Here is a 19,446-nt window from a genome sequence, read left to right on the forward strand (position 1 = left end):
GGGATCATATTCCACTTCCTTATGTCCATGCATGATTGTTGGAAACACGAACAAATAGGCAGGGGACGGCTGAATCCCCGGTAGATCATGCCTAGTGTGACTGATCAGTCTGATTCTGTTGGCATGTGTACTCTTTATATGTGGCCTACTACCACTTGCCTTTTTTAAGAGCACTTATTACTTAATAACTCAGATCACCATTGTCTATTTGTGTGCATGACGCTGCATGAAATTCCAGGGGGGAATAACAGTTTTTTTTTGTTTGTAAATAAGCATGTTTTGCCAAAGGTAAATGTGAACACAGCAATAAATATATTTTTGTTTTTTCCACACACCTTAACTAAAAAATACCTTCCCAGATAATAGAGTAGACAAATAGGATCCACGTATGGAGGACCTGGTTTTTCATTTGACCGTACACCCTAGCAGGACACGCAGGCTTGGGATTATATTTCGATACAGAAAAGGGGGTGGTGATGAACAGAGTGTCTGAATTAAGCAGACCACTCTTACCCAGTCCAAAGATCAGGGCTTGGTCCATCACCGTTATTTATCTCACTGCCCCATCCCAGCTCAGAACCTGGCTATATGCAAATTAGTCTGTCCCTGGCCCAGTGCATCATGGGAACAGGGCAGACCAAACTACCAAGCCAATTCTTCACCAGAAAGGAGACAAGCTACCGGGGACCGGTTTCTGGCATTTCAGCCTCTTCGGCCCGGCTTGCTTGAATCCTGATGGAGCAGTGAGAAAGGGACTCATGTCTGAGTATACCCTGCCACACCTATAGTGGCCATAAATTTTTTTGTCCACCCTAAGCGTGGAAGGGTGGAAGAGACCCTTGCTCATTGCACCATCAGGATTCAAGCAAACCGGGCCGAAGACGGCTGTAATGCCAGAAACCGGTCCCCGGGAGCTTGTTTCCTTCCCAGTGTAAGAATTGGCTTTTGTAGTTTGGTTTGCCCTGTTCCCATCATGCACTGGGACAGGAACAGACTATTTTGCATACACCCAGGTTCTGAAACTGGGATGGTGCAGTGAGCTAAAAAACGGTGTTGGATCTAGCCCTGATCTCTTGACTGGGTGAGAGCTTTCTGCTTAATTCAGAGACTCTGTCCCTCACCACCCCTTGTTGGGATTATATTTCAGCAGTGCAGTTTTGGAAATACTTACCACACTCGATTTGAATGTATTTGGAGTACCCCTAGTTTTGAATGCAACGTTTTCCATTACTCCTTGCTTATTCATGCTCTCAGTCCTCAACTAAATGGTAAACAGAGCGGTCTGGAGCCCAACTGTTAGCCTTCTTGCAGTTGCTTCACTTTTAAGTAAACAGTCTACTCGACACAGTGAAAACGGAACTGTCTTTCTTACGTTGCCTTCAAAAAGCCACTGTATTTCAACTACATAGTATCTTCGCCTGAACTGTGTTATCCTGGCAAAACCATTTTATTTTTAAACTTTCTTTATTGGGTTTTTGTAATTCAAAAAACAATGTAAAAAAATCTAATTTCCATCCAGACGAATATTGCATTCATGTGTCTCACTAAGAGTTCGTTATGGTTACTCTATTCTTGGTTTGGTCATCTCCATGGCAGCATTCGCAAATTCTTATCCACAATTTTACAGCAGGCAGTTTACAATCCACAATCATTTCGCCCTACCATTGTTAAGCTTGTTCTTGTAGTTAACAGTGCCCTTCATGGGCCTAGGCTTTTCTTCTCTAGCTGAATGTGTCCAGCCCCCCCCCCCCCTCCCCCCCCCTCCTCCTCCCACACACACACACCGATCGCAACCTCTCATCCACCCTCCACACCGGCATTTTCTACTATATGGTGTCTGGTGCAAGAGGGTGACCTTGTAGGTATGCTCTCAAGGGGTCCCATATATCTCTTGGCTTGGAGGCAAGTAGTAGCAGCTCAGCGTAGATGAGTGATTCCTTCTGACAGAAAATGAGGTCCTGCACCCGCTCTTTGAACTTGAGGGCCCGGCCCCTCCTCACCCCCCCCCACCCCCCCACCCCCCACCGGCAGGCCACCCTGCGTTTAGCAAGCAGCAGGCCTAATGAAACGTATTTCCTGGTCAGGAGATCCACTCTCTCTGTGTATTCCAACAATGCAATGAGAGGGATGGCTGGGATCGGCGATCCAGTCATTTGTCCCAGAGCATCAAATACTTTCTGCCAGTATCCACTAATTGGTTCGCAACTCCATGATTAGTGTAGAAAATCAGCTCCTGCTTTGCCGCACCAGTCACAATTATCGTCTGATCGCAAGTGAAACCTGTGAAGCCGAGCAGGGGTATAAAAAAGCTGATGTAGGTATTTAAAATGTATAATGCGCAGTATGCTACTTGCCGATACTTTTCCTTTTTGTTAATCGCTAAGAGGAGTCTCTCTCTAGCTCCTCATCCTAATATAATCGTGAATTTCGTCGCTGCTCAGTGCTTGCCGTTAGGGTACTGTGATAAAGCATTGAAACTACGTGTGTGGGTATAGTGCTTAAAGTAGGATGTGCAAGGGAGCAGCTCTGAAGATTTGCAGTGAAATTTAGGAGTAGCCGTTTTAACATCCTGTCGCAGCCTAACATATAAGAAAAGCTCCATAGGGGTGGGCAGTAAACCTCGAAAGAAAGCCTTCCTATCGCAAAATTCCACATGTTCGTATAGGTCCCCTATGCCATTACCCCAATTTCTTGGAGCATCCGGCGGCAACCAGCCTCATGCGTAAATGATAGTACAGCATGGACGCCTGTAGGTGCTTGGCTATGTCCCGACAGGCTGCATTTGTTCATGCGACCGTCGTAGGGTCAGCGTCCCTGGATTGAAATGGCGTTCCAAAGAAGGCTGCAACCGGGATGGGAGACATGTACCCCTGCTCAATGTCTAAGTGTGGCATGTACGGGGGGGGTGGGGGGGGGGGGGGTGGGGGGGGGTGGGGGTCGAACCAATATGCTACGAAGTGGGCGTGGGCACACAAAAAAGTAAAGTTCAATATCGGGGGCTTGAAACCCCCCTTTCAAGAATGATTGCGTCATCACCTCCCATTTCGGCCTTTTTTCAACATATCAAACTCTAGAAGAGAAATATTGATCACATTCTCTTAATCTGGGAGGGCAACAAGACAACAGCCACTGCATTCCTAATATGGGTAAATGATCAAAATACTTGTTTGAAGTTCACGCACACCATGAGTAAAAAGGAGTTGGTATTCTTGGATCTGAATATCATTGTAGAAAACGTCACACTGAAGACCAATACACATGAGAAACCCACAGCCAAAAACTGCCTCCTTTTTTCTTAACAGCTTCCACCCCAGGCATCTAAAAGAGAATCTACCGTTCGGACAGTTCTTGAGAATTAGGAGGAACTGTACCGAACTCAAGGACTACAAGAAACAAGCCGACCAACTAACTGAGAAATTGGTAGCCAGGATCTACCACAGACGCATGGTGGCCAAAGTAAAAAAACAAGCATTAAACAATCGTAGAGATGCTCTCCTAGAACCACGCTCTATACAGAACGATTGAGAAGCACGACCTATCTGTATCACAACATGTAGTGTAGCTTCCAATCTTGTCTCCAAAATAATCCAAAAACACTGGTGTATTTTGAATAGCGGAAATTTGTCTGTTCCAAAATCAATGTTATCCAGTATTGGGGTATCTTTCATAGATTCACATGCCTGAATCATTCCCCGTCGTCGTAGTGGGAGTCCCACGGTACATAAATAACAAAGTACTAAGTACTAGATAATACCTTTCCATAGGCTATTATGGTAGCAATCATCTTTTTCTATAGCCTATTAGTCTCCTTTTACAAAAAGGATCAAACTGAAAACTCAGCCAATCAGCACCCAGCACCCTATAGAACCTTCCCAGGAGAGGCTGAGTTCCTTAGATTTTCACCGCACTTGTAGTGTAAGGGAGTCTCCCTAAGCTCTGCTCAGTTTACTTCAAATTTCTCAGATAAGTCTCTTTTGGATTTCTTTTAGAAGAATGTCTGATAAAAAGGGATTATTCATAGCCTGTAAATCCTGTGGGAAGAAGAGGGTGCATGTAGATGATGCACATGAAGAGTGTATCTACTGCCTCTATCCCTTCCATGAGGCAAAACATTTTAAAATTTGCGCACCTTCTCCACTAAGATCTTGAGGGATAGAGAAGGAAGGCTTCTACTTTGGCTGAAGGAAAGACAATCTGCGTCTTCTGATGTGGACAGCGACACGTCCTCTATGTCACTCAAGAGGACCAGGTCACCTGAGGGTCAGGCTGTGGAGAGGAAGAAACAATCTAAAACCTCTCAAGCGCCTAAAGAATCTCTTAAAAAGGAGAAACAACCTAAAATCTCCTCAGAGCTTCTATCCCCTCATATTCCAGGAACATCTAAGGAAAAGCCAGAGTCTTCTGGCCATTCTAAAGGTAAAGGCGGCCACAAGTCTTCATCAGGCGTAGGTTCACCATCAACGCCTGTTCCCACTTCAACGACGACCACAGTGAGTACCTCGTCGTCGAGATAGTCGACGGCGTTTACCATATCAACGGTGAGTTCTGGAGGTTTTATACCGTCAACGCTGACCTTGTCGTCGACGACTCTGCTGTCGACGATAATCAAGACCACATCGTCGACGAGCCTGACAGTGAAGCTGTCGACGAAGACGACATCAACGATACCACCACCGCTGACGACAACACCAGCAACGATGCGTCGCCGAAGACCTCGTCGTCGATGAAGAAACAGTCGTCGACGACGCCATCGACGACATTGTCGACAGTTGCAGATCCGTCGATGAAGACAACCCTACTGTCGACGACTATACCATCATTGACTGAAAATGTGGCAACAGCATTTCCTATGACTGTGACAGTACCGTTGACAACGAAAATTTCACCGTCAACGATAAAACATCCAGTATGTTATACTGGTCCATCAACACCATTTCAGCAACCAGTGCAACAGCACTTTAGGACATCCAAAATGTCTCCGCTTCCTCCTAGCCATCTGTTAGACGTTGAGGACGGTCAGTTTAGAGCTGCATGTAGTCCTTCAGAGTTACACGTTAAATATCAGAAGGATGATGACGAATATGACAAGGAGGATCAATACTACCATCACTATTCTGCCCGTCCAGTGCAGTACCAGCAATATTTCGAACAGCTCAGGCAGCAGTATGCTCAATTCCCTCCAGAGTTAATCATGGATCTTCAGAGCATGTTGGCGGACTATAAACTAAGGTTTCCTCCTCAGGAGGATGTTGTTATACCTCCCCCACCTCTGCAGGAAACTCCGCAAGCACCAGTTCCTCCACCTCCGGCTACTCCGGTAATGGCACCAGCTCCCATACTTCCTCCTCCTCCTCCTCCTCATCCAAGAGACAACCCTTTTACGTTGGAAGAGGAACATGAAGAAGGTGAGTTTCCAGAGCCCTCTACACCAGAGGATGAGTGGGATGATTACGTAGCGCAAACTCCTTCACCGCCACTTCATCTTCCTTCGGATTCACCTCCTGAAGATATCAGAGGATTCCATAATATTATGGACAGGGCTGCTAACCGTTTTCATTTACATACGGTGGTCCATCAGTTGGATTGTTTCCTATATGATTTCAAGGACAGGAAAGGAAGGCCGTCAGATCGATACCCATAATTGACCATATCTGGCAAGAAGGGATTAAGGTTATGAAGGCACCGGCTTCTGTAGTTCCAGTACTTCCCAGGTGAGATAAGAAATATAGAGCGCCAGAGGGCTCTCCAGCGTGTCTTACAAGTCACCCTAAGCCTGATTCAATGATCTCCCAGGCAGCGCAAAGGTGTTAGAAAAATCCATCTACGCCTATCTTCTCTCCATCAGACAACAAATTGAAACTGCAGAAAAAATACGAGAAATTGATCGTATTAATTTGGAGAAATCACTTTCTGTAGTGGACAATGGGTTAACGACTCTGTCCTCCAGAATCTATTCATTGGACAGCATTGTATCATCTGCTATTGATATAATAGAGCAGGACATGCTAATGTTACAACATGGCCAGTCCCAATTACGTTCTATTGTACAGCTAGGCTGGACGTTGCAAAACCTGCGTTCAGGCTATGTGCCATGGCGTTTAATCAACACAACGTCATTATTTTCTATCTTTAACCTTACTGATAAACAAATCAGTTTGGCACAAAAAGGAGCAGACTATACGATACTGAGCATTGAAAAACTTGAGAGATTACCATTGACAATGTCCGAAAGACCTGTCATTGAATGGATAATACATGGCACCATTACAATCCCGATAACAACTTTTCAGTTTCAATACTGCCAAAAGTATATACCAGCAGGCCTGTATGAAAGGTTGGGTGAAGGATACATCAAATCGACCTGGAATTTACCTTATACACACAAATGTTACAGTGAAGGGAAAAAAGAGGTATTTCTTAGTGGTAATAATTGTAAAAAATCACTAAGCAGTACACTCCTGTGTCAAGGTATTAACTTGCATGGGGCCTGCGAAGGTTCATCAAACAACCTTTCATGTCATCTGCAGGGCAGTGAGGGCACCCCTACTACACAGATAGAGCCATTTTTCAGACAACTATCCAACGGTAGCTACGTTCTAATAAGTGACCACAGCTGCTGTGGCATGGTGCCAGGAAAAGCCTATCTCGTAACTGTAACATCCAGGGTCATTAGCTGTATGCAAGTATTATTTCGAAACAGCAATCCAGACATAGAGGTGGCAATATGGCCTTATGTGAATATCTCTTCTATTCAAATTGATACTTTAAGCAGAATGAAGTCTATTCTTTTACAGACAACTGTGCCTTTAACCTCGTCCAAAGAGACGTATGACCTGCAAGTTGCAAGGACAGCGGCAGAGATAATACCCTATTATCGACAAATTGCCCCGTACATTTCGTAGAAATGTTAAGTCAAATCTTAAACATGTCAGATACCAGTGGCATCGCACATGTATTTAAGACAATTTTTTCGGGACTGCTAACACCCTTCGAAGCAGCTCTTGGCATCTTCCCGAATTTTGTGCATTCGCTCTTCGGTGGCCTGCCTCTTATTTTGGGACTCGTAGCAGGAATTTTATTTTTGTTCCTTCTGCTCCGATATGGCAAGCCAAGTCACAGACAAAACTCTGGCTACGATGTAAGAAACGATCCTAGCAATACGATACCGAGAATGTATCACTAAAGTCCTCGGATTGGCCCGGCTAAGAGATCTGAATACTACCTGGTTTCTTTCATTCAGATCAATTTGGCAAAATTGCATCTTACCTGTGCTTCGATGTCTGCTATGTGGAGAAGAATGCGTGTTGGACGTTTGTCTTACACTACCATCAGCAGTACCAATGGATATCGATGCTTTGCTTTGTCCTGTAACGACTCATGCAACGTGTTGTCCCCAGCGGCTACCTATTCTGATGGCGGCATTCGTTGAGACTTCACCATTATGATTAGGTGGCAGTGAGGTATGAGATGAAAGCGGCACCACACAGGTACAACCTTCTGTGAACATTGCTGATCCTGACATCGATGATGGCAATGCATCGCACATATGCACTATTTCCACCTTTTCGGAGTTGGCCCAACTTTCACCCACTGTTGTAGACGCATTTTTTGCCGGCCTATCAGAAGTAATGTTCTCCCCTAACAACGAGAATAATATTTGAAAAAGCGAGCTCACAGCGTTCCCTGAACTCTGAATTCGGCCTTCAGTTTTGATAAACAGAACTCTAAAAAAAACAGTGGAACTATTTTTTTCTCCCTTCCCCAGTGCGAAATTATTTTTCCCAAATTTATAAAATATTTACCATTTTTTTGGCACATGGTACTCTGCTTAAAGTAGAACTATTCTTAGAGAACAGAACTTCTATTTTTAGAGACTCTAGAGACAATATTTTGAATCAGCCTCTAGCATATGTACAATCTTGTATAACTATGTGATGAAATGGTCTCAACCTTTTTTCTGTATTCAGAGCCATTTCATAAATGTAATTTTCGCAATTCATTCAGCCAATATTTATATTTGCATTTCCTGAATGATAACTCTGCTTGAAAGCGTACATTATAATACGCATTTTCGTGTATCTATACCATTTCAAATGCATCTATTGTATTTTGGGGTGGGCTGGAAAACACATGCATACCTATATGTTTATATATTGCTTAGTATTTAGTAATGATGGACATTATACGTGGAGTGGGTGTTGTGAATGTATCTCGGACCCTAATTAAATATTCCAGATTTATGCCCTCATATGGTTCTAATAAATCATGTCCTTATAAAGGCATAAGAGTCATACCCATATTTAGTCATAGCCCATGCAGCCCAAATACGGCAAGGCTACTTCCTTAGACTCCTAGAGAGCACAACGAGTTCTTTCAACAAACCAAACTTCCAGCAACCTGGGAATTCCCCATGCTTTTTTTGATTTGTCATAGAACTCCTGCGAGCACTAAATGAACGGCCAGTTCCTAGTGACATCTTCAATTGACGTCTTATGTCCAACCTTACGTCAAAAACGGCACCTTCCAGGTATAAATATACCAACACTTGCCTTCAGCAACACACGGTGGTGTGGAGCAGAGCGGCTATCTACTTATCCGAAGCCCAGCTGATGCGAGATCCGAAGGAAGCCGTCCCTCCCTTTGAGACACCGGGAAAGAAGCTGCCTTCTCTCACGCCGAGAAATCCAGCTCCGGTGTTTCCAGTCACCCTTGCGGGTCACTGGGAGATCGAGTCCTGAGAACGAGATACAAGACCTCCTTCATTCTATAACCAAGGTACGGAGCTGATTAAAACCTTAAAGAGAATTCTTAATTCAGATTCTTGGCAAAAACCCAACTTAACTTAAAACTGCAACTTACTTACTCCTTCCCACGTATTAGGCTTAGGTCAGGTACACCGGGGTAGGCGTATCTTAGAAGCACCAGTTGAGTTTGTTAGTCAATGTTTTTATGTATGTAAATATTTTATCCGTTTTAAAGTATCATATGGCTAAGAAACCATATCAATGCTTTTACAGTATTATTTCATAATACTCCTTTTACTGTACGCACTTTACTTCATGATATGTATTGATATGTATTGCAATTTTGGCAATTCATTTCTCTTGCATGAGAAAGAAGACTGCTCAATAAAATTACACCTTTTATTGAAAACGCCCGTCTCTCTATTTTCTCTGCACTCTGGCGAAAATAAGCCTGCACGATTGATTGAGTGAAATAGCTGTCACACGACTCTGGAGATATACTCCTTATTCTGAGGGAGCAAAGTTGTCATGTTATATGGTTGTCAGAAGCTAATCCCTTCTTGTCTAAATCAGGGAAGTTAACCCCTTCCTAATCATTCGAGAAAGTTTCTAGTGACCTCTGAGCTAGCTGGCAAAACTAATTAAGTCTAACATAGTCAGTAGAGACCTAGATGACCTCAGTTCTACGTCTACACTGCTGTTTGTTATTCCAATGCGCAGAGCCTATCGGGAATATAGGAACTACACTACAGGTGGAGGAAGCCCTTAAAACAGTAAAGGTGGACACGGACGCCGCCAAGTCTTTGGGGACGCTGCATTTCAGGAAAACTACTTTTTGGCGGTCCAGAGGGAAAGTGCAGCCTTCTTATAGGGGTGGGTATCAACAATACCGTTACCTCCTCAAATACTCAATCTTACCATTCCCATTTCCAACAAAGACAACCTACTTAGACATCATATGTCAGATTAAACAGGAAAATCAGCATAGGCGGGCAAGGATGTTGCCCGTCGACAATGATATGGTACAGGCTCCGGCTCCTATACCCCTGCCGCATTCTCCTCAATTTCTCCAATCAAAAGCCTTGTGTCTCGCATGCAAGATGTCCAATCGCCTTCACCAATGGAAAAATATTATCACAGACTGGTGTGTTCTTCGCCTTGCGCAATTTGGACATACACTGGAGTTTATCGAAAAAACAGCCATCAACCCTTCCACCAAAAGCATCTCAAAGTTGTTCAAGAAGAGGTCAGTCATTCTCTAAAAAGGGGCAATAGAGAAACTGCCAGTCTCCCACAAGGGCAGAGGTTTCTACTCCTGTTTCTTTTTATTTAGAAAGAAGCTAAGGCAATGGCGACCAATTTTAGACCTCAGAAGCTCCAATGTCTACCAGAAAAAACAATCATTTTGGGTGATCACATTGCAGGAGGGTCTTAAATTCAGAAACCAGTGCGATTTAATGACCGCATTAGACCTCCACGATGCTTATTTCCACACACCTGTTCATCCAAGGTGCAGGAAATACCTGAGGTTTTTGGTTGCCGGTCGCTACTTCAGTTCAAAGTACTCCCCTTCAGACTCAAATCTGCGCCCAGAATTTTTATGAAGTGCCTTGCTCCAGTTGCAGCATTTCTCAGGCAGCATCAATATCAAGTCTTCCCATATCTGGATGACTGGCTGATGACGGCTTCGATGCCTCGGACAGCCGGGGGCCGTCCGAACCACGCACTCGTCTGATTTCCCAGCACCGCGAGGGAATTCCGGTCGCAGCGGAGCGGGTAAAGGCACCTTCCAAATCGGCAGCTTAAGTGTCTACAAAGACTTACACAGTTCTCTTCCGACAGCTGGGTCTCACTCTCAATCTGCAAAAATCCAGACAGAGCCCATCGCAAACCACTGTGTTTCTGGGAGCCAAGTTAAACACGGTGTGCTTAATGACTTATCCTGCGGAGGAACGCCAAACATCAGCTTCTCATGCTCACAAAATCTATTAGAAGAAAAGTCTTTCCGTCCGACTGTTCAAGTCTTTCTTGGGAATGATGTTATCATGCATACAGCTAATCCCACGCTGTTGCCTCAAAATGCGACCCATGCAGGAGGAACTGGACAAGCAGTAGGCACAGTCCAGAAGCTCTTTCAACATCATCAGGATAACTTCACGCATGCTAAAGGCATTGGAGTGGTGGGAAGACAAAACCCATCTTTCAGTAGGGCTGTCTATTCGACACATAGCAGCAGCTTTCGTGATAACCACGGATGTGTCACGAGAGGGATGGGGAGCTTATCTCCAAGACCTTCAAGTGAGCGGCAAGTGGCATCGGACTTAGTCAATCCCAAATAAATCTATTGGAATTAAAAGCAGTACATCTAGCCCTCCATGCTTTTCTTCCCAGGATTCAGCACTCGTCAGTGGTCTTCTGTATGGACAAAACCACCACAGTGCACTATATAAACAAACCGGGTGGCATGAGATCTCTCCAGCTTTTCAGGGAAGTTCAGAAGTTGTAGTAATAAGTTGTGGTTCACAGACTCTGCCTCCGAGCAGAGCTAGTTCCGGGACGTCAGAACACAATTTCAGACACACACAGCGGGATCAACACGACGTGCCACGAATGCGAAATGCACCAGCAAACCCTGCACAACATCTTCATATGCTGGGGCACACCAGAATTGGACCTATTCGCAACTCCCCAGAACTGCAAATTCTGGTACTATGCAAGTTGGCATCACCAACAGGGGTCATGGGGGAATGCTTTTTCAATTGCTTGGTCTGGCATCTTTGCTTACGCTTTTCCTCCCATTCCTCTTCTTCCAAGAGTCCTGAGAAAGATGAAGATCGAGCCATGCAAACAGATCCTCATTGCTCCAGCAAGATCACACCCACACTGGTACACAGAACTGCTTCTTCGATCACTGGTCTCACGCTTCCGACTTCCAGTGTTTCCCAATCTTCTAATTATGAACCTGGGGCGGATCCTACACCAGGATCCAAGTAACCTACACTTATCGGCATAGCTCCTGAATTCAAAGTGTTTCAGCACTTGAACATTTCCGGGGAATGTTGAGATATCTTAGCCAGAGCTTGGGCGGACAGTACCAACAAAAAGTACAGTCTCAAATGGAAGCGTTTCTGCATCTTGTGCCAAGTATACATCTGCTGTCTTCCTCTCCAGAGCAGGTCTTACCTTACCTTTTGCAGCTAGCGAAATCAAGCTTGGCACATAGATCAGTAAAGGTTCACTTAGCTGCAATTTCCCATTACAGAAGATCTCTTTCGTCTCCACCTCTGTGGTCTTCCAGAATAATCAGAGTTCCTCAAAGGACTGTTTCGAGTTTTTCATTTTATAAGGCCTCCACCTCCGGCCTGGAAGCTGAAATCTTTTCTTTCGCAATTGATGAAACCCCCTTTCGAACCAATTCACTCAGCAGAGATCAAGTTCCTGTCATTGATGTTGGCTTTACTTCTTGCCCTGACCTCAGCCAGACGGGTCAGTGAAATTCCGGCTTTTGTTATAGAGGACCCATCTTGCAATTTAAAATGGACGGAATTCTCCTCCGCACAAATACGAAATGTATACCCAAGGTTTCATCTGATTTCCACCTTAATGAACCTGTGGTACTAAAGACTTTCTTCCTGAATCCATCAACGCCTGCAGAGAGGGCTCTTCACTCGTTGGATGTCAGGCGTTGCATTGGAGAAAAGCTTTTCGCAAGACTTCTCAATTATTTGTTGCATACAGTGCGCCAAGGAAAGGTTTCCTGCTCTTTAAGCAGAGTAATTCTAGATGGATTGCAAGTGCCACACAATTCTGCTTCACAAATCAGGCAGACATATGTCTTCAAAAGTCCGAGCCCACTCCACAAGGGCTGTGTTTACGTCAGCAGCATTATTTGCACAAGTGTCACTTCATGAGATTTGCCAGCAGCAGCCTGGAAGAATAGACACATATTTACTCAACACTACTGCTTGGATTCAGCAGTTCTAATCGACAAGACGGTAGGTTTTATTGATGCATATTCCTGTTAAGCGGGTCAAGGCTACGGTAAATGTGCTACTCAACTGCTTGCTATTTTGATTCAAGCATGCGAATCTATGAAAGTTCAAATACTGGAGTAAGAAATAAGTTACTTACCTGTAACTATAGTTCTCCAATATTGAAAGCTTTCATAGATTCACATGCGACCCACCCTCCTTCCCGGGGGAAGTTCACCTTTGTCTATCTCAGCACATTAACTTTAGCATTAGTGCTCGAAAATCTGAGGTACTTAGCTTCTCTCTGGAGTGTTCTAGAGGGTAATTCATGCTGACTGCTTAAGGCAAAGTTTGGTCACTTTTTAATAATGACTAAGATAGGTTTATAAAATAAGAGACCTAGGCCTTTTCTAGTCTATACCTATCAGTCTACTACTACTCTTGCTGCTACTACTACTATTACTACTATTTTAAAGTACCGGGGACTCCTATCATGAGAACGAGGAATTATTCAAGCATGAAAATCAATGAAAGCTTCCAATACTGGAGAACTATAGTTACAGGTAAGTAACTTATTTATTTATCTGCATTCATGTTTTTACCCAGTAAGATGATTTTCCAATTGCTCGATGGTTTGGTCTTATTTTGGAAGCAATTTTATAAATGTTTTTTATAGTCGGTGAAAACTAATTTTGCTCTTTGGCTCTTTATGGGCAGCATCCAAAGAGCACACCCTTGTATGCAAATCTTATAAAATTTAGATAATTGAATTCTGAACATTCGTACCAAGGAACCCTTTCCCTGTTATTGCTTGCCTGATAGTGTTTTGTATTTTGTCTATCCTAATTTCGTTGTTCATGGTTTGGTGATGCCAACTTCATCTTTTGATTTGGTCATGCCTCTCAGCTGCCTTCAGTGTTTTGCTATTTTGGGATCATCTTACACTGATACAAAGTCTTGATTAGTATGCAAAAAATTATGTACATATGTTTTTTTTCTACATGTATTCGAAATTCAATTCACCACACTATGTGTACTAAAGCCTCTAATTGGTTTCACAACATCCCGAGAACATTTTTCTGGTTCCAAAGATAGCATAAAGGTATGTTCGAGGCATTTGGGCTGCTGAATTCATATCTTGTGCATAGATCGCCGCCTAGTGTTGGGTCCGGATGATTGAACTTGTTGTCTTGGAAGAGTCTTCGAAGTATCACAAGATATGTGACTCCTCCCCTGGACTACTGTGCTTATGGGCATCCTCTCCATCCTCAGATTGTTTTTTTCCGCCATTGGGTTCGGATGCAAACTCCTATACTCCAACTTTGGAATCAAAAACAAAACTTTTCTAAAGGCCAAAAGGCCTTCGATTCGAAGGTATTGTTCTGGCTCGGTACCTCTCTACTCGATCCAGCCTTCCATCTCCAAGCGGTCATTGACGCGGGCCAGTGGGGCTTTTCGACGCCACGTGAGCCGACCATCGATGGAAAGAAGCCCGTTTAAAAGGGGCCCGCAATGCCACTTCAAGTTCCCACATACTGGTAAGCACTCAGTATGCAACAAATGCCTTTCCCCAGACCATAAAGAGGAAAGCTGTCCAGCCTGTGCACAACCGACGTGCCACCAGGCAAGAAATGCAGCGACAGGCACCAGACCCAGACAACATCTTTGATGATGACCAGGAGCTACAAGAAGCGCCAGACTCGGACCTAGAGATCGTCACCGTAGAGGACTACTAGGACTCAGACGACGAGATCCCACCGGGGCAAATCGGGAGTACCCTGCCCCCGACACAATCTACAACGTTAACAACGGCTCCGGTCAAGGCATCGCCAAAAGGCCTTAGCCAAGATCATAAAAAAGTTTTGCTTGCCCCGTCATCCGGCTCGGCTCCGAAACTGAAACCGAAATCTTCTGAATCACCAGGGCCCAGTAACATCGTCCCAAAGAAGGTTCCAGAGCCAAAGAAGGTCGTCAACCCGAAGGGCGTCAATCCGAAAACGGCTGCACAGCCAAAGAGCGTCGAGCCGAAAAAGACTGTCGACCCCAAGAAGGCCGTGCAGCCCAAACTTGTCGAGCCAAAAGCTGTTGTCCAACCGAACAAGGCCATGCAACCTAAGGGCGCCGAACCAAAGAAGGTCGCCGACCCAAACAAGCCTTCAGCACCAAAAAACGTTGACCCGGCAAAAGGCGCCGTACCTAAGCCCGCGTTGAAGCCAGACCGACCCATCGGCCCGAAGACACCGGCTCCGAAGACACCAGTCGATCTAAAAAAGACAATCGACTCGGGAAAGGACACTCTGCCGAAAAAATCGGCTGCTAAACCAAAAGTCGTCGATAAGCCAAACACCCAACCCAGGACTGTTGAGGAAGAACTCTTCCACCCAGATCCCTCTGACGACCAAGCAAAAATTATATAATAACCCAGATACTGGTAAAGTTACTATCCTGCATAGGAAAAAGAGGCCTTTGGACTTTGAACGTCAGTCCCCTATTCCACTGAAGAAAAAGAACTTTGGGACTTCTCCTTCTAGACCCTTCATTCCTTTTCAACCTATCATGCCTACTACTCCTTTTAATCCATACATTCCTTATTCTCCCTCTCATCACGGGGACGACGAAGGTAACACAGGGGATGAGCCACAGCCTCAATATGACTTCCCACAGGACCCTGAACCACAGGAACCATGGGAAGAGCCAACTGACCCTTACAACACCCATCCCATCCCTGATATGTCCTCTTATCCTACTAAGCCGTCACCTACTGATGACACCGTAGTTTTTAATCAGCTCATAGACAGGGCTTGACAGTTCCACAACGTGGATATGCATAACGACCCTGTTGAGGAAGACTTCTTGTTTGACACCTTCCCTACATCAGAAAAAGTGTCAAAACACTTCCCATGTTAAAGGGAGTTCTGAAACATGCACCTGACATATTTAAGGATACAGCCAGGGCACGGGTAATCAACCCCAGAATAGAAAAAAAGTATAGGGCAGCCCCTACAGACCCTACTTACATCAAAGGGCAGTTACCATTTGATTCACTGGTAGTGGCCAACGCACGTAAAAGAGCCAACTCCCAAACCACCTTGAAGGCACCTCCCCCAGACAAAGAGTCAAAAATACTAGAGGCATCAGGGAAAAGAGTAGCAGCACAAGCCCTACTGGCTCGTAACGACAGGGCGCATTACGACCAGCTAGAGACCCTAATGCACCACATACCTGAGCCCTTCAAAGCACAAGCCCAATATCTCATACAAGAGGGAAAATTCATAACAAACGCCTCCATCAAATGCGCGCTTGACGCAGCAGACACTGCAGCTAGGTCAATCAACACAATCGTCCTACTCCGCAGACATGCATGGCTGCGTATTTCTGGTTTTAAAAATGAGGTACAGTCCACTATCCCTAACCAGCCTGTTAATCAGGACTTTCTGTTTGGCCCTGCTGTCGACACCATTTTGGATAAAATGAAAAAGGACACAGAGACAGCAAAATCAATGGGGGCATTGCAATTTCAGTACCTAAAGGGCTCCTTTATTCGCTCCTCATACAGGGCAAATACACAAGGACATACCTCACAAACAACGGCCTCATATAAAGGGAACACACAAAGTTCCTTTACCAAAAACACAACCAGAGCAGGCTACAGAGGTAACAATACCAAGGGAAGAGGACGTGGAGGCAATAACACCAGAGCCTCCACTGCCTCAAAACAGTGACTGTCTTACACTACCTCCAGACCACCTAACACCGGCCAGAGGCAGACTCCAACAGTTCCTACCCATCTGGAACACAATTACCACAGACAGGTGGGTGAGAGAAATTATCCAGTCTGGCTACTGCATAGAACAGACTTCTACACCACCAAACATACCATCCAGACATCGTCCAGAGAACACATCACCTTCTTACAACAAGAGGTGAACCGCATGCTAGAAAAGGGGGCCATAGAGCAAGTCCCTTTCCAACAGCAAGGGACAGGAGTATACTCCCTATATTTCGTTATCCCAAGAAGGGCGGCTCTCTCAGACCCATATTGGACCTCAGGCCCCTAAATCAATACATACTGTCAGAGCATTTTCATATGATAACATTACAACAAGTGCTCCCGTTGCTACAGCAAGGGGATTTCCTAGCAACACTGGACCTTAAAGATGCGTATTTCCACATACCCATCCATCCAGCCCACAGAAAATACCTCAGGTTCACAATAGAAGGTCAACACTACCAATTCAAGGTTTTGCCCTTTCGGGATTACCACGGCTCCAAGAGTGTTGACAAAATGCTTAGCGACAGTGCCAGCACATCTAAGGAGGCAGCACTTCATGTGTACCCTTACCTGGACGATTGGCTAATACAAGCAAAATCGTACCAACAATGTGCAGCACACACGTCTGAGAAAAACCAGCTGCTACACAGCTTGGGATTCTCAATCAACTACACAAAATCACATCTGCAACCGTCCCACATACAGCAGTACCTGGGAGCCACCATAAACACCTCAGTGGCAAAGGCATATCCAAACTCAGCAAGGATAGCCAGTATGCAGACACTCATTCGCAAATTCCTGCCAAAACACTCTTTGCCAGCTCAAGTCTTCATGCAACTCATAGGCATGATGGCCTCCTGCATATTCATTGTCCCCCATGCCAGACTTCAGATGCGCCCATTGCAGGAATGCCTAGCACGGCAATTGAACCAAGAAGGACAACTAAAAGACCTTGTGTTGGTAGGCAGTCGCACTCACAACTCTCTGCAGTGGTGGAACCCACAAAACCTTTCCAAGGAGCGACTGTTCCAAGAGCTGGTTCCACAACTAGTACTAACAGCGGACGCATCACTGACCGGCTGAGGAGCCCATCTCCTTTAATACACAGTACAGGGGCTCTGGACAAACAAACAGAAAAGGCTGCATATCAACCAACTAGCGTTGCTAGCGATATTCCTAGCCCTAAAAGCATTTCAGAAATACAAAAGCAAATCTGAAAGAGACACGTTAGTGATTGATTCCTTACCTTAGAATATCCCCAGGCGTCAGACTGGATCTGGAAACTTTTGCGTAGCAGTACCCTTGCGTGTCGGCAGGCGTCGTCTGCGGCTCCGCACCCGTCGTTGGCGTCGTGGGCGCTGTGATGAAGTCGTCGGAGTACTTAGACGCCGCCTCCGCGTGCTGACGTCAGTTCTTCTTTTTTCCGCACCAGCCAGCGCAGATCTGGAAAAAGCAGTAACCCTACTCAATTTTTGACTAACTTTTTGGGATCATTTTTGATCATTTCTCGAAGTCTTGCGACTCCGATCGGTGCCGTAGGGATGCCTGGTTTCAAGCACTGCGAGGATTGCGACCGCACGATGTCGGTCACGGATCCTCACCACCTGTGCCTAACTTGTCTAGGCGTCGACCACAACGACAAGGCCTGCTCCGACTGCTGGGCCCTCTCTTAGAAAGCCAGGCGGGAGCGGTCCCGCAGGTGACTCGAACTCCGGCAGTCGGCCCCGCGCCGCGTGAGATCCCGGTCCCACGGGAGGTCGAGGGACAGGTCGCGGGGACGGAGCCAACACAGCTCCGGGAGTCGGCACCACTCCTCCGGGTCGAAGTCGTCGTCGGGTAAGAAGCACAAGAAGTCGAAGAGGCGTCATCGCTCTTCTGACTCCCCCCCGACGGTCGCGCGATGCGGCAGGGGGTTCGGGTGACACCGCCCACGCGGCTCCTTCGGAGTCGTGGGCGTCGCGACCCGCCCCACACCCTTTGGTCCCTGGGTGAGACGCGACGCCGGAGGAGATCGAGCTCTTCCTCATGGCCATGAGGTCCCTTTCTCCTCCGACGGGCTCCGCGGCGCCTTCGGGCCCAGCGGACCCGCCTGGGGCCCCTAGCGGGTCAGGGGCTTCGGCCCAGGCGCCGCCGGCGCCTTCGGGCCCGGCGCGGCAGGGCCCCACGGTCCCGACACCGCCGCAAGGTCAAGCGGTCCCGGTGTCGCAGGACCCCACTGGACCTTCTTCGGGTTCTGGATCGTCACCAGTGGACCTTACGACCCCCCGGCGTCGGTCCATATGGTGTCACCTCTGGCGCCGTCCTCGGGTGGCGCTGCCCCGATGCCTCCTTTGCTCCAGTTCCGGCGTCGGAACGGCGCCGCTGGGCGCCGCTTTCGACGCCGTTTGGAGATTTTCACTTCTACGAACCGGCCCCATTGATTGAAAACCCTGAGTATCAGGAGATGGGTGATGAGGAGGATTGGGAGGGGTCTGAGGACCCTCTGCCCAAGGAGTGTCAGTCTCAAGAGGACTGGGCAGGAGACCTTGGGGAGGCCAGTGGCCTGGACACCTCTCCAGACACTGGTTTTGTCTCCCCTCCTACCGTGGCTTCGGAGGAGGGGGCAACCTATAGTGTGGTGTTGATGAGGGCTGCCAAGGCCTTGGGCCTTGAGCTCCCCGTCGCGGCGGTGAGGACTAACCTCCTCACTGAGGTCCTTAAACCGCAGTCAAGCTCAGCCGAGCCTCTGCTGCCTTTTAATGAGGCCTTGACCGACGTTCTTTTGGGCACTTAGTCCAGGCCCGCTACGGGTTCGCCCGCAGATAGGAACGTGGCCAGACGCCACCGCCCGGCCCCGGGCGACCCATGTTTCCTGTCCACCCACCCCACCCCCGAGAGTCTGGTCATCCAGGCCTCCAATTCCCAGACCGCATTCCCGTCGGCTCCGCCGGACAGGGAATCCAAGAGGTACGAGCAGTAC

General features: G+C 46.6%; 1 protein-coding gene across 17 annotated transcripts in view; it reads left to right on the forward strand.

Moving 5' to 3' along the window:
- PPIP5K2 (diphosphoinositol pentakisphosphate kinase 2) overlaps nt 1-19,446 on the forward strand; it is a 1,400,407-nt gene that overhangs the window by 274,981 nt on the left and 1,105,980 nt on the right. The gene's annotated exons all lie outside the window — the stretch shown is intronic.

This window comes from Lissotriton vulgaris, chromosome 3_1, assembly GCF_964263255.1.
Source record: "Lissotriton vulgaris chromosome 3_1, aLisVul1.2, whole genome shotgun sequence".
Classification (NCBI taxonomy): domain Eukaryota; kingdom Metazoa; phylum Chordata; class Amphibia; order Caudata; family Salamandridae; genus Lissotriton; species Lissotriton vulgaris.